Below are 14,705 nucleotides of genomic sequence, written 5' to 3'. Positions count from 1 at the left end.
CCAGCATCCTGCACCCGCGGAGCAGCAGCAGCCAAAAAGGCTTAACATTTTCACATAAAAGTCCCTGCGGCAGTCATTTGAATAATCGCCCGGTCTGCCAGTTTCTGCATCTTTATCATTTAAATAAACTCGGTGCCAAGAGTAGCCTCAGGTCCATCCAGGTGACTTAATGTTAAGGTGTTGACCGTATTTTAGGCTGTTTGACTGACCATTGGCTTGAAACAGGGCGGAGTGATTTCAACACTGTTCTGGCATAATGAGCGAAATACACCTTAGAGATAAAGGGACAACAAAAAAAGAGGTGAGTGATATTGAAAAATATGTATATCTTGATGCTCTTTTTTTTTAAGTATCGATAACAATGTTCAGAAGATATTATGTCAATCCAACAGAAATAAAACATGCATTTAAACATTTGAGTAGACGTTTAAGTATCAGACTAATATCAAAATATAGTATTCACTTACTTGAAACATAACTTTTTATAATTATTATTTTTTTAATAATTTGGCATATCGCCCGCACAACATTCATGATATTATCTCAATTTTGATATACAAGTTTTGCCCACCTCACAACAAAATACCTGTTGCTGGAATTACTCCAATTTACACAGTACATGAAATATGGAGAAAGAGTGAAGAGAATCATTTCACATAGTTTGGTCGCTTCTGCTGCTTTTCCCTATATAATTAAATACATTTAATGATTTAATGATTTACCTTAAATCACCCATGGCATTACAGTTGGTTTGCATCAGTATTTAGTGCTACTGGCTTCTTTGCACTGTCAGGGTCAGGATTGATTTCAAGATATCGTTGATGGTTTTTAAATGTTCAAATGGGCTGGTTCCTCCTTATAGGCCATAGGCTGTAACTCAGAATGTGGCTAGAAAATGAATTTCGCTCCACCACATCAAGACTACTTTTCAAAAGTGGTTTTCCAATCTCAAAGACGTACTTGAGCTGGGGGAAAAAGTTCTCCGCATGATTTCTGCCAGTATTTGAGAAAATAGGTGTCGAAGTTGCCAGTTTACCCAAATATGTGACAAATTGGGGTGTACACCCATCTTCATACCTTCTTATTTTTTTCATTCTTTGATTGATTACTTCAGAAATTCAGATTCTCAGAGACATTACTACTTTCTTGGAGGATGTAAAGTGGTGAGACTCTGGGTGCTTCAGTTTATGTGCAAACGTAAGTAAAAAAAAACAATTTTAACAATTTTGCATGTTATCGTTACGCACTTGAAAACTCTTACTCCACATTTAGTATTCAACTGAATGCTTCAACAATTACAAATTCTCTATTCTTGATTCATACTACACTATAAAAACATAATCTAAAAGTAGTATTTTAACCCTTTCAACACCAGTTGCCCATTTGAAGAAAGAAAACATAGGCTATTGGTAAAGGTTTTATTCTATAGAACGGATATAATTTTATGTAATGTATTTTCAATATGAACAAATAATTACAATCATAAAAGCAGTATTTACAGCGTGATAAACAGGTTAATTAACATGTGTATCTTTCGAGCTAGTATAAGGCAAACTTTCTGCAGAATAGGATATACATACAAACAGAGGAATGATATAAGTATGATTGATGTCAAAATGTGTAAGTACAACACTGGTTTGATTTTTACCTTTTGAGGACAAATATATATCTTGGCAAATTGACAGTAAACAAAGATCAACCTCCTCGGATACATTTACCATGTTAGACAATGTCAATTTATCACTAGCACCTACACACCAAGCTAGTAAGTTATAAAGTTCAATTGGCACAATCTTTCTGGCAGAGGAAACATTTAGATCCTCTGATGTAGGAGGCAGATTTACATCCATCCTAGGGGCACTTTTGACCGCTTGTTTCATCCATCCTAGGGGCACTTTTGACCGCTTGTTTCATCCATACTAGGGGCACTCTTGACCGCTTGTTTCATCCATACTAGGGGCACTCTTGACCGCTTGTTTCATCCATCCTAGGGGCACTTTTGACCGCTTGTTTCATCCATACTAGGGGCACTCTTGACCGCTTGTTTCAGTGATACACCTGCACTGTAAACTGTCCTTGAGAGCTCTCGCAGTGCTGCATCTTTACCACTTTCTGGCACCATTTCTCCATCACTACATGACATCTCAGAAACTGACATATCAGTTTCAGTTGAAAAATCCTGCTGGAGAAGTCCTGTCGTCTCTGTGGAAACCATTTCACTCAGGTTTCTTCTTGGTGGTTTGTGAATATTCAGCTGTGGTAAGTCTCGCTGTAATCTCTTCTTCAGAAGATCGGATCTGTAAAAATTAGAGTATTGATAGATTACTATTTTATTTGTGTTTTAGTTTTAGAATTATTATTTTATTTGTGTTTTAGTATCCTATGTTTGTTGTTTATTTTGTGTTGTGTTTTAACAGGGTAACCACTTTTCTCACTGGGTTTTCCCTGTATAAATAAATAAATGAATGAAAATATGTAGACTCCTGTAGCTAACTGGATTGGTTTGATCTTGAATGAAATTTCATGAATAAACATAGCTGTGATGTTTATCTGATCGTCTCTTGTTTTCTTTCATAAACAATAAGAATAATTTAATTACCGGTAACTTCCATGACCATGGTGTTTTTTGATGAATTTCTGGAACAGGGACAAGAGCATCTTCTGAGGATTTCCTGATTTTCAATCAGTCGTGTCCGGATGACACAGTGTCACAGAATGCTGTATATGCATCGCCATACTCCCAGACTTTAGGTAACCTGTATAAAGCAAGGAAATGCAGTGATTGGTCAGTGATTGAAATATACTAGCTCACTACAAACAGAAATTTGCTTTGATTCAAACGTCTTTAAAATTATCGTGTAGTCATTACAATAATTTTCAATTAAATTATGAATTTATCTAAATATATGGAAATATATATATTTTATTTGATTACCAAAATGTTACCTTTCATCACTTGTCTTCTTTGTCGGAAAGCTTGAGTATTCTTTGTAACACCTCTTGTGATAGAGGTGCCTTCAATGGCAACACAATCTTTACCTCTGGTACACATCAGGATGGATTCATCTGCTCTTTATTCAGCTGCTTTGACCAAACTTCCTAGTAAAGGAGAAGTAAAAGAATTTCAATCAAGGGTGAGCACAATCAGTAAACAATCGCAAAAGTTGTATTGCCCTTTTATTCAACTCACATCATCATACAGTCTTACGTACATTACATCTACACCTACATGTAATAAACTAGGCACATATTCCTATAGTGATCTGTTCTTTTCTTCTGTATCTACCTCTGGATCTTCCTGCGTTGCATCAATGAAATTTCCCCATGTGGGACAATAAAGGATTATCTTATGTGCAATTGCTGTTGGAATTCATGTGCAATTACTGTGAAATTCATGTGCAATCTATGTGCTGTCGTGACACATATTCATGTGCAATTACTGTCGTGATCACATGCAATGGTATTTATGTATTTATTTATTTGTCTATGGGAGTTTTTATTTATTTATAGATCTTCTACTGAAAGTGTTTTTCAGACTTCCTATAAGTGATCTGTTCTGTTCTTCTGTATCTGCCTCTGTATCTTCCTGCGTTGCACCAATGAAATTTCCCCACGTGGGACAATAAAGGAATATCTTATCTATGTATATTTTCGCCAACTTATTTCACTGTGATTAGTCCTATTTACCACGAGCAAGAGAAAACACACATGCAAGAATCAGTATATAATCTACTCACCAGCAGTTCAAGTTTCAGCTTGGACCAATTTATCTTTCTTTGTCTTGAGAGCCTCTTTGATACAGCGATCAACCTTCTGCAAATGATGCAAACTGCAGGAAGTACATCGCTTGACTTTTTAGATGATTTTGTCTTTACATCTGTGGTAGATCTCAGTCGTTTGGGAGAAGGTGGCAGAGTTGATGTGGTAGATTCAGCGTCATCCTCACCCTCTCCATGCTGCCCACAGACCGACTGTTTTGCCGCAAGCTTTTCAGCACTAGTAATTCGTTTCTTGTCAATGAAACGTCTATAGCATGTAGGGTGAAACGTCTATAGCATGTAGGGTGAAACGTCTATAGCATGTAGGGTGAAACGTCTATAGCATGTAGGGTGAAACGTCTATAGCATGTAGGGTGAAATGTCTATAGCATGTAGGGTGAAACGTCTATAGCATGTAGGGTGAAACGTCTATAGCATGTAGGGTGAAACGTCTATAGCATGTAGGGTGAAACGTCTATAGCATGTAGGGTGAAACGTCTATAGCATGTAGGGTGAAAGCCTGGCTTGTTACTTTCCAGAAATGAGAAAGATTTCCGTCCGAAGAAGCCACAGAAGACGTAGGATAGTTTTGTTTGGCGAAGTCATCGTTGTGTACACAAACAGCTGCCGCTAACGCGCGGTCTATTCCGTCAATTTCTATCCACTTCTGAGCACAAGTCATCAGCTTCCTCCAGCGGACAGCAGTCTGTGGCTGTGTTTGTTCTTTTTCTACCGCTGAAATGTGTGTGATGCACGTGTAATCCATATTTTCATAGCGTTTTCTATCGGCTCGAGAGACAACATGCCGCTCCACGGGAGCAGCCATGTTTGATGTTGTTGTAGTAATCTCTCCCCTGATTGGCTGATTCAGAGGCGGAATGATTCAGGCGTAGGGATATTGCGCTATCAGGCTGAGAATATAGTTCCGCATTTAAGTTATCACCGTAAAAAAACTGGCGCGATGCGAGTGGAGAACTTTTGGTCATGAGCTAATGGTACAATGATAATTTTATATTTGAAGTATTTTTTTAGTCTTGTGACAGGTGTAGCGAACTTGAACGATACAGGCTACAGCCTATGGCCTATTATATTTCAGAGCTTTTGTCCGTCCATATTCGCACTAAAGCATTGAGATTAGCAAATCTGATGACCTTGGATGTTCTGAGGTCACGGTTTACATGTCTTGTATGTTTTATTGTATTTTATATTGCCTTCGTACAGCACTTTGGGCCGTTGTAGTGTTTTTTAATGTGCTTTATAAATAAAACATGACTTATTTACCACTCAAACTGCAGTGAGACGGCTGTACAGTAGAGTAGAATGGTAATCTTTCTGTTTTTCTTTGTAGTCTTCAATGTTTTATTGACCCTCACCTCAACCACCTACTATATTCTCTTTGATGTTTGTGCTAGAGTTCAAGTACAATTTATCACCGTTTTTTTCTGAAGTACACATGCCATCACTTTGTTTTGTTTTTTTACTACTGGTACTACTTCTGTTAGGATGCAGAAGCGGGAACATTTAGCAAAGCCCAAATTAAGAATATAGTTTAGTTTTATTTACTGACAATTGCTACTTAATGTTCCAGCTACAAATACTACTGCACTTCCCACTGTCGTTTATTGTACTACAGGTACTACATGTTTTGTGTTACGTAATTTTCCCACCAAAGGACACATTTTATGCATAATTTACTTTTTGGAGCTTTTAGTCTTCATATTCATCGTAACTTTGTTCTCTCATCAAAAACATAAATGGAGTTATGTTTATCTTCATTCATGCTAGTTTGATGAAATCTGGCTCGAAAGTCCTCTCCCCTCCGAGCGTCAAAAACACTAAATTTTCCAGTTTTGTTACAACATACATTGAGTTCTGAGCTCTTCTGTCCTATTTTTAAGTCCATAAATTATTGTCAGACTCGTCCTGATGATCTCATTTTACGATAATCACAATTGCATGGCTGTCAAGGCTGTCGGGGACAAGCTAGTATTTGTTTATCTCACATATGTAATTCCCTCTGCCGCCCATAGATTGTAGCCAAAAGTCAATACATTGCTTTTTTTTTTTTTAAAGAAGGGAAAAAAAAGAACAATGCATAATATTTGTCCTTTATTCTGTGAGTTGCTTTCTATATTTGTGGATCGCTCCTGGACTTAGTGATTTTGACAGCAAACACTGACCACTACAAACTGCCTAACCTCCTAAATGTGATCCCAACACTATTGAACCAAATTGGATTAATGGCTTCCTCATACTGTAAGTGTTTCCCGTGGGGAACCCTAACATGGGAAGCAGGTCACGCGTACATTTGCAAGTTTGACTTTTAATTATTTGAGTGTAACTCAGGCTGTATCGACCCCACAAAGTGCAACCCCAATACACGTGTTATTGATTGTCCAAGTATCACTGGGGCTGAGCTCGCCTGCCACATGGCACCAATAAAAGAGGCTGCCGGATCACACTATTCACAGACTGCTGTGGTAAAAGCTAAAGGTGCACTTTGTTACTTTTCTGGAGGCAGATCCACCACTTGCTTGTCTGAAATGAGCCTGGAATAAGAATTGTATGGATCCACTTTATTCCCCAACATGAGCCGGGCTTCAATATTAATTCAGTTTTCAATAAGTCGATCAAGTATATCCATGTATTGAAATAGCACATAAGAACAAGAACAAGAAAAGCTCACGCTGGCATCTACATATTGATGAAGTCATGTCCCTCGGTGTCAGTCGTAAAGCAGTTCATTTGAATCCCTGTGACGATCAAATGATCAGGAAATGTCAGGCTTTCCCATAGGCTCATGAGGATGACGACTTTTTCCACCTGGGCCTGTAAATGCCAATATAGGATCCGGTTGCCGCGAGCCATCTTCTTAGTATGCTTTCACAAGAGTATAGTGGAAGACATTTAATGAATGCATTCTTAACGACCAACACTTATGACGTTAAAGTAATAAGGCTGTTGAATACAGATGTGGCGTGTTGAGCTGTGTTACAAATTGGGACTAAATGTTATAGATTATATAGATAGATAAATTGCTTAAATCTGCCATCTGTGTAGCAAGCAGGCAAAACAGTTTGCTTGCCAGTATTTTTTCATAATAAATGTTGTGTTTTTCCTTTTCCTTTGAACACTGTTGAGGAAACTGAACATCTCATTGTGTCTTTAACTGTAAGGTTTGTACCATCTGTTCCACGCTTACATCTAGTACACTTTACATATGTAATCTTTATACATGGGCTGAAAGGGCAGAGAGGCGCACTCTGCACAGAAGAATATTATTCACAGCTAGCATTTCCGAGACATTTACAGTTCAGATCCAATTTTAAGCAGCACCATTTCTCCCAATCTGCTCGGAGAATGCCAAACATGTTTGATATTTGGAGCCGTCAGAGGTCCTGCACTGTGCCGACATCAAACCAAAGAAGACTTGTTTTCTTGCGTCAACAAGATAGCACTAAACTCACTAACACAAGCTCGGTGCCAACATGGATAAATGGAGAGCTTCAATTCAATTCAATCAATTTTATGTTTGTAACGCCCCAAATCACATCAGTGGTTGCCTCGAAGGGCAACGGTGAGAACAGATTGAACAATGTTGAGAAATGGCATCAGGTGTGAAACCTTTGGAAAAGGGATTTATTAATAACTGAGTAAGAATATTTCACTTGGATTCCCATCTTTGTATTGATGAACACATACATTCACAAAGGCATCAAGCCATTTGTCATATACAAAGTAGAGTTTCATCAAATCTATACTCAGACAAATTGCCATATCATGATTTACACATTTCCTCTTGAATACAGCTCTATGCTTAAACAAGTTTATATGAATTGTGATGAAATTCTAATTATGATCTAGCTACAACAAAATATTGATATTCATATTTTGGCAAATCACCCACTCTAAGTGTATGCAGCACCTCAAGGGCCACATCATGAAGCTCCACTGCGTCAGACACTGCGGTCTTGACGCAGCCGCTGTAGTGACTGAGGCATTTCCACATCCCATGAATTGCAGATCAAGTCTATTTTTCTTCCGGGCCAGAGTCCGGCCGGATCAAGCTCCACGGTTCAAAACGCAAGTAAATACACTCAGCACAGACGATATTTTGATCTGATATAATAATACATAAATAAAATGTAAGTTTTTAAAAATGGTTGCTTTAATAGTTTGACTCATTAGGCTGTTACCTTTCACTTTATGTCTCTGAAACACAGACAGAAGAACACTTGTATTGCACTCGATGACGTAACATTTTAATGCCTAATAACCCTCATAGTGAAAAAAAAAAAACATGTGTAAACTGATGTGATGTGAGCCCAAAAGTGATCCCAGAAAACAGAAAAAGGTCATCTTTATATTGGTTTATTTAGAGAGATGACTTTGGGGTTTGTCTAAATCAATCTAATTAATAATTTAAAAAAATGCTCATTGTGTTTTGTAGTATTACAAATACTCTAGTAACATAAATCTAAACTTTATTTAATCTTCAAACCTTCAAACAACTTGCAAATGGGCTGTCGTGTTCCCTTTGGTATAAAGTGAGTTAAAGCACTAAGAGACAGATGTGAGGAGAGCACTGCACTTCTGAATGAGTGCAATTGTAACCTAAGGCTGATGTGTGCATACCTCACATGAACTCTCTCTAAAAAAGAATCCTGCAGAAAATACAACCCAGTCTAACAACAAAGAGGTCTTTGCCTTTCATCTTCACAATAAAACTCGTCTATTTGAGTCAAAAAGGATGAACTTTAAAGTGCACAGTAGTCGGTAAGTTAGTGATATTTTATTTCTGTTGGAGAAAAGGTTAAACCCCAGTGGACTCCATAACATGCTGCTTACACCGGCTTTTCAAAGTAGTTGTTCAAAAGATTTTAGATTTGTACACTAGCAAATCGAACGTAGTAGTGTTGTTTGTAGTGAAAATGTGAAGGATTTCGTTTTTACTTTCACTTTAAACATAGCAGACCAATACAATTAAGCAACACGTCCTAACCATGATGGAAGGATCGTAGTTTCATCTTCACTAACATACAATGAGTGAGTACACATTCAAACACATGTCTAACATCTGTTTACTACCTCGTGACGTTGAGTGTCCGCTCCTGTCTTTATCGGACTGCGCTGTTACGTGCAGCATCGGCACGACTAGGGATGCATACCTAAACCCACGTTCAGGTTCAAGTCCGGATTCGAATCCAGAGGTTTAGGTTCAGGTCCGGACCTAATGAGTCCAGACCTGAACCATGCCATTTTTGCATAATGTTATAACAGCATAACACAAGCTACTTGGCTCAATTAAGTTGAAGACACATGAACAAGGACGACTATCAAACACAAGGCTTAACTGCAGAGTGAAATAAACTCAATTTATCTGGTTTATTCCCTGTTTTTTAACAGAAGTTACAACTTACAAATCACAAGCTGCGAGCTGCTAACACACATTCATGTGTTTTACTAGAGGAACAACTTCCGAACAAGAGCAAGTTGAGTATTGGTATTGGGGCAGCTGTTTCAGCTGATACTATGTTTGTAAGTGTATTACTGGTTTGACTGGGCTGTTCCCCACACCTGAAGTTTAATGCTTTAGATACATTTCCACTCTTTAATTTTGCAGATCCATTGGCATCAAAGTCATGTAAAAACCTTCAAAAACTAGTATTAAAGTCAACAAGAAACACTATAAATCAATCAACTTAGCAGTATCAAAAATAGAATATTAAAATATTTTACACTTCACACAATACATCATATTAACAGCATTAAACACAAGACCATATTTAACAACTGTAGAATACAAATACTATTACAAAATATAAGCTCCAATTAATGAATCCAGCAATTAAACAATATTACTTTGACTTAGTATTTACTTAGATGTATAAATATGTATCTGGCACATGAACCCACCTAAATAAATGCTACATCACAACATAACAGTTATTTTATTCATATTGAAGCGACCCTAGTCTCTAGTGCGCGTGCGCGGTCTCTGGGGCGGAGCTAAGAGCGGCTCAGGAGAGGAGGTGGTTTTTGATGTTCCTGTTCCATCACCATGGTTACGGCCAACAGTAACCAACTCTGTTCAAGAAATAAAGTGACAACTTGTGAGCACTAAACCAGCATTACTGACCTGAGCGAGAAGTTACAATATTTACACCCAAACCAAAGCACAACCGGCTCCTTTAACAAGGAGCGATGTCAGTGTTTAAGTCTTTTCTAGCGCGAATTTCGCGATCTATGGAAGGTTTAGGATGGTTTAGATTCTAGAACGTAAAGGATATAGAATGTGAGTGGTAGATTTTTAATGAGTCCAGAACCGAATCACCGGGGTTTCGTTTTTTTTGGACCTGAACCGAAACGTTTTTACAAGTCCAGATCCGGTCCGTCGTAGCGGTACGCATCCCTAGGCACGACTACAAACAGATCGCTCCAAATGTGTTACTGGGATGTCAGAGATTCAAATCATGACATTTACATGTATTTTGAAAAATCGGTTTAAATTAGATCACTCCGGTTTTCCACAGTCATGATAAATAGAACAAAAGATACCCCAACACTACTTATTTATTTATTTAATTTATGTTTTATTTATTTATCTATCTATTTATTTATTTATCTGTCCATCTATCTAACTATCTTATTTATTTTATTTATTTTATTTATTTTATTTATTTTATTTATTTTATTTATTTTATTTATTTTATTTATTTTATTTATTTTATTTATTTTATTTATTTTATTTATTTTATTTATTTTATTTATTTTATTTATTTATTTATTTAATATGGACATAGCATTTACAGTGGACAAACCAGATGCAATGTTTTAAGTGTTATAGCAAAATAAGCTAATTTTCAACACCTGTCCATAGGAGGCTTTTAGAATTAAAATGTACAGACTATATACAACACATTTCATTTTATACATCACCATGTGCACAGTTCTGTCCTGATTTCAGCCACAGTTTCAAACACCTAATAAAAGGCGCTCATGTCAGTCTGCACTTTTAAATGTGCGGGGAGTGAGCTCCAGCACTATATTATATTCACACAGCATTTTTGATATACATTCACTTCCCCAAGAACTTAAAAGATGGATCAAGTTGTGTAAAATAAAATAGGCAAATGTTTGTTGATGAGAAAAGTGCATGAGTGTCAAGTCAAGGCCAGCGCTCAGTAGATTAAAGATCGTAAAAAATAAATAAACTTCACGCATCTTTACACTTTCAGCTCCACCCTATTAACACGACGTCGCACTCCGCTAAGTGCACTACGCGGTGGTTGTGCGAGTTCAAAAGTGTGTCACAGTTTGGTGAGTGGCTGCCTTCACACTTTTCATGTCGGCTGAATGTCAATGTATTGACTTTGCCAGCCCCAATAGTGGAGTAATGCTCCATTAAACTAATTGTTTGAGAAGTGGCGAGGTGCTCTCGGAGGACGGGGCCCCACAGCAATTAAAACGGCATATGCTGACACGCCGGTATGTGTTTACACTGCCTACACGTGAGGGAGGACGTCAATGAGCGCCGCGGCCTTTAACTGTGTTGGAAGTGGTTTTAGAACAGCAGCTGCAGACGCGTTAACACACGCGTCGCGTCATTGATCCGGCGTGCGAAACCCGCCATCGCTATTCCTCCCAACACCCCGTGGTAAGCCTGCGAGATGGGAACTGTAAATAGTGCATCACGAGCGCACTTCACTGGCGGAGCTGCGAAATGGAAATTTTGAGTGCCCGGTGTTGAGTTTCTATTTCAAAGTCATACGTAGACGCCCGGTCAAAATGGCAGCGCTGTAAAAACGGGGATTCAAAACAGAGATGTCCCCCAAGTGTATTTCTGATTACATGCATGAGAAAACACAGTGTCTAACCTTGTCACTCTGGCAATCCAAATAAGGAACGCCAAGCCAGCGTCATGTCTCCAGGGCGTCGTCATATTAAGAGTTCAATTGGATGTAGAAAACGGGGACTATAGATGCTGTGGCGGGGAATCTAACCTTCACACCACATTTGGTATTGGCTGCTTACCTGGGCACAAAGTTAATGGTGGAATATACAATACAGGCTGAGGTCATTCATTATGAACTTTACAGTGTTTTAGGAGGGGGATATTCACAAAACTGAATATTCCAATACTTTTTTGAAACATACCCATTATGATATGCAGAGGATATTTTGTGTTATGACTTTAATCCTGGTTTAGGTCCGTTTTAGTGTTGCTTGTCACTTCAGATATTTGTGAAAAGTTTTTTTTTTAAATGTATAAGTTGAGGTTTAAGTGGCCAATCGTTCCACTGTAAATGAACTGTAAAATTGCCTACAAAAGTGAAGAAATGTCAACTCAATTGTCTTGTTTGAAATAACATTTTGCTTTTGTGTTTTTGCTGCATATTTTACAACACATGGGTTTCGAAATGATGAGAAATTAGTGCTGATGCCATAGAGATAATTTCCATCTTTTGAATGGGGAAAGAGTTCTCAAAATGTTGCAAAAAATAGAAAGATGAAACCGATGAATAAATCAACATTCACGATATTAAGATATTTTTTTTAACCATAAATAAATCTAAATAATTCTGAATTTGTACACTTTTGAAACATCATTTATAATTTATTTATTTATTTTTTAAATTTAAATATTTGGTCACGTTTGTGTGTCCTTAATGTAGACTACAGAATGGAGTAACCTTTCTGTTGGTGTTATTGGTTTGCTTGGAATGTTCCACAGTTCGGCATTAAACGTATCCATCTCGTTGGAGACAAGCAGGCGACGCCACCAGGCCAAGTTACAGGTCAGATCCATGGAAAGGCGTTTTTTGTGGAATAAAAACACCAGTAGTTAAACACCAGTAATTAAACAAAAACGAGATAGATAAGAAAAAGCAATCCACCTAAAGCGCACTGACGCACATTAATAGACCTTCACAGCTGCTCATGAATGTTCTCTTTCTGATTAATTAAATGTGAAATAAAGAGCTGCTGATTAACCTTGTGCTTTTCCTACAGGGCTTGATTCACTGTGTGAATTTAATTACAAATTCAGAGTCTATTTCAATACTAAGGAATATATTCAATTCTTGATACCAATTTTGATACCACAAGGGGAATTTATGAATGCTCTTTTTTAGGTCAAGGTTTTAGACAATTTTAGACTTTTCTTGTGTTTTTCTTTTAATAAAGCAGATGTAAAAAGTAAAGGAGCTCATAGCTTTTTTACATCCGTCTTATTAGTGGAAAAACAGAAGACATTTTCAATACAAAATAATAGTACTTTCTTTGGTAAATGCGTCGTTCTTATTCTACTTGCTCAAATGAGTGTCTGGTTTGATTTAGTTATGATTACTATCTGATTTTCAACTTTAGACAACTGTAAATCTACTCTTCCATCACTAAACAAACTGTATGACGTGTGGTTTTGACAGCAATTCTAACACAAGGCAATTCAAAGTGGGATTATTTATTATTATTATTATGTATGTAACAAGTTATTTTCATACAACGTCATATTTAGGATACAATTCTATCGTCAAGTTGAAGATAGAGGCTCTATTCTAGCATTGGAAAAGCAGCTCCAAATGCGATAGAACACAGAAATCCTCATTAGCACAATTAGTAGTACAAAGAAGTATTTTGTTCATGGAGGTTTGTACTATTGTAAGCATTGCGTTTAGTTATTTCACTGACAATGGCCATAAAAACTGCAATATTTATAGGAAGTATGTGTTTAATTCATCATGCAATTTATGGTTGTGCTTAAAGTGGATTTTGTTGTGTATTTTACAGAACACAAACTGGACAGATGGACTCCAAAAGAAAATTTAGAACGTCATAGTCATGTTTTTTTTAAACAGTTGTGACAAAAACCTGAAACACAGACGCATTTTTCTCCTAAAAGTGCTTCTTTACTCTTCTTAATTATGGTTTGCTGCTTTTAGATGCCTCCTCTTTTATTGCACATATTGCATTTAGTAGTCCGCTCAGCTCTCCCAGGCATTATAGAGTGGAATGTCACTTTCCCCTTGAGGATGGACTGTACTGTCATTATGCATGCTTTGCTGCAGCGTTTGTCGTATTCCTTTCTAAACTGAATAAACAGAAAATAGTCCTCCTGGGTTTTACCACTTTAGTCATGCACACACTGAAACTACTAATAAAATCACGCCCACACAAATTAAGAAGAATACAGTTTGATAATTGGATTTAATTGCATGAATAACTTTACCGTGTCTGGATTAAATGCAGTTTTAATTGATGTGCTGTGCGAGACATTGTGATTTAACTGGGTTCTTACACTTTGTTATGAAGAGGTATTGCATGAATAGTGTTTGTTTTTCTGTTGCTTGTAGCAGCTTATAGGCTTTCATTGTGTTGATAATACACACTTACTATAGAAAACCAACAGCTTGTACCTGTGCAAGAAATCACATTTGAAGTGAGATCAAAATGCAGTGATTTCTGATTGTCAATGATATACGTTCAGCTTTTAAATTAAGAGGTAAACAGCCAATCCTGACAGTGAAAAGCATCTGGTACAGAGCAGAGTTCAGACTTTATTAGTTTATGTTCGAAAAATGAATATTATATATATCTTTGTCTGTTTTATTTGGTCAATGATCATTTTACTAATGAGACATTATTAGAATTAGCTGTCAGACTGTTACTGTTGGAGCGATGATCGAATTAAGTTCAATTACAGTTAATTGATGATGATGATGATGATGATGATGGGCATTTCATTTTTTAAACAACTAATTGATTAAATCGAAAGTTACTAGATTAATCATTCAGCTAAATAATTGTTATTGTTTTCAAATATAAGTCATGGTTTAAACATGTATGCATCTTATTGAGCCCGTGCTACTGTCACAATGTCACTGTTGAGCCAAGAAAATGCTCTCGAACACTGAAGTCGTTGTTCAGAGACAAATCTTTAACAGTAGT

At 37.1% G+C, this 14,705-nt stretch overlaps 1 protein-coding gene and 1 long non-coding RNA gene across 2 annotated transcripts in view; one reads left to right on the top strand and one right to left on the bottom strand.

Moving 5' to 3' along the window:
- Positions 1–14,705, top strand: part of brinp2 (bone morphogenetic protein/retinoic acid inducible neural-specific 2) — a 196,166-nt gene that overhangs the window by 60,778 nt on the left and 120,683 nt on the right. The gene's annotated exons all lie outside the window — the stretch shown is intronic.
- Positions 2,013–4,051, bottom strand: LOC140355685 (uncharacterized). Its single transcript, XR_011926013.1, has 4 exons — positions 3,738–4,051; positions 2,947–3,099; positions 2,600–2,756; positions 2,013–2,297 (listed from the first exon to the last, which is right to left on the bottom strand). It is a non-coding gene; the product is annotated as an uncharacterized lncRNA (long non-coding RNA).

This window comes from Eucyclogobius newberryi, unplaced genomic scaffold, assembly GCF_026437365.1.
Source record: "Eucyclogobius newberryi isolate DKJ021-1_F unplaced genomic scaffold, fEucNew1.0.hap1 SCAF_12, whole genome shotgun sequence".
NCBI classification, from domain to species: domain Eukaryota; kingdom Metazoa; phylum Chordata; class Actinopteri; order Gobiiformes; family Gobiidae; genus Eucyclogobius; species Eucyclogobius newberryi.
This window is presented reverse-complemented; position numbering and strand designations above follow the sequence as displayed.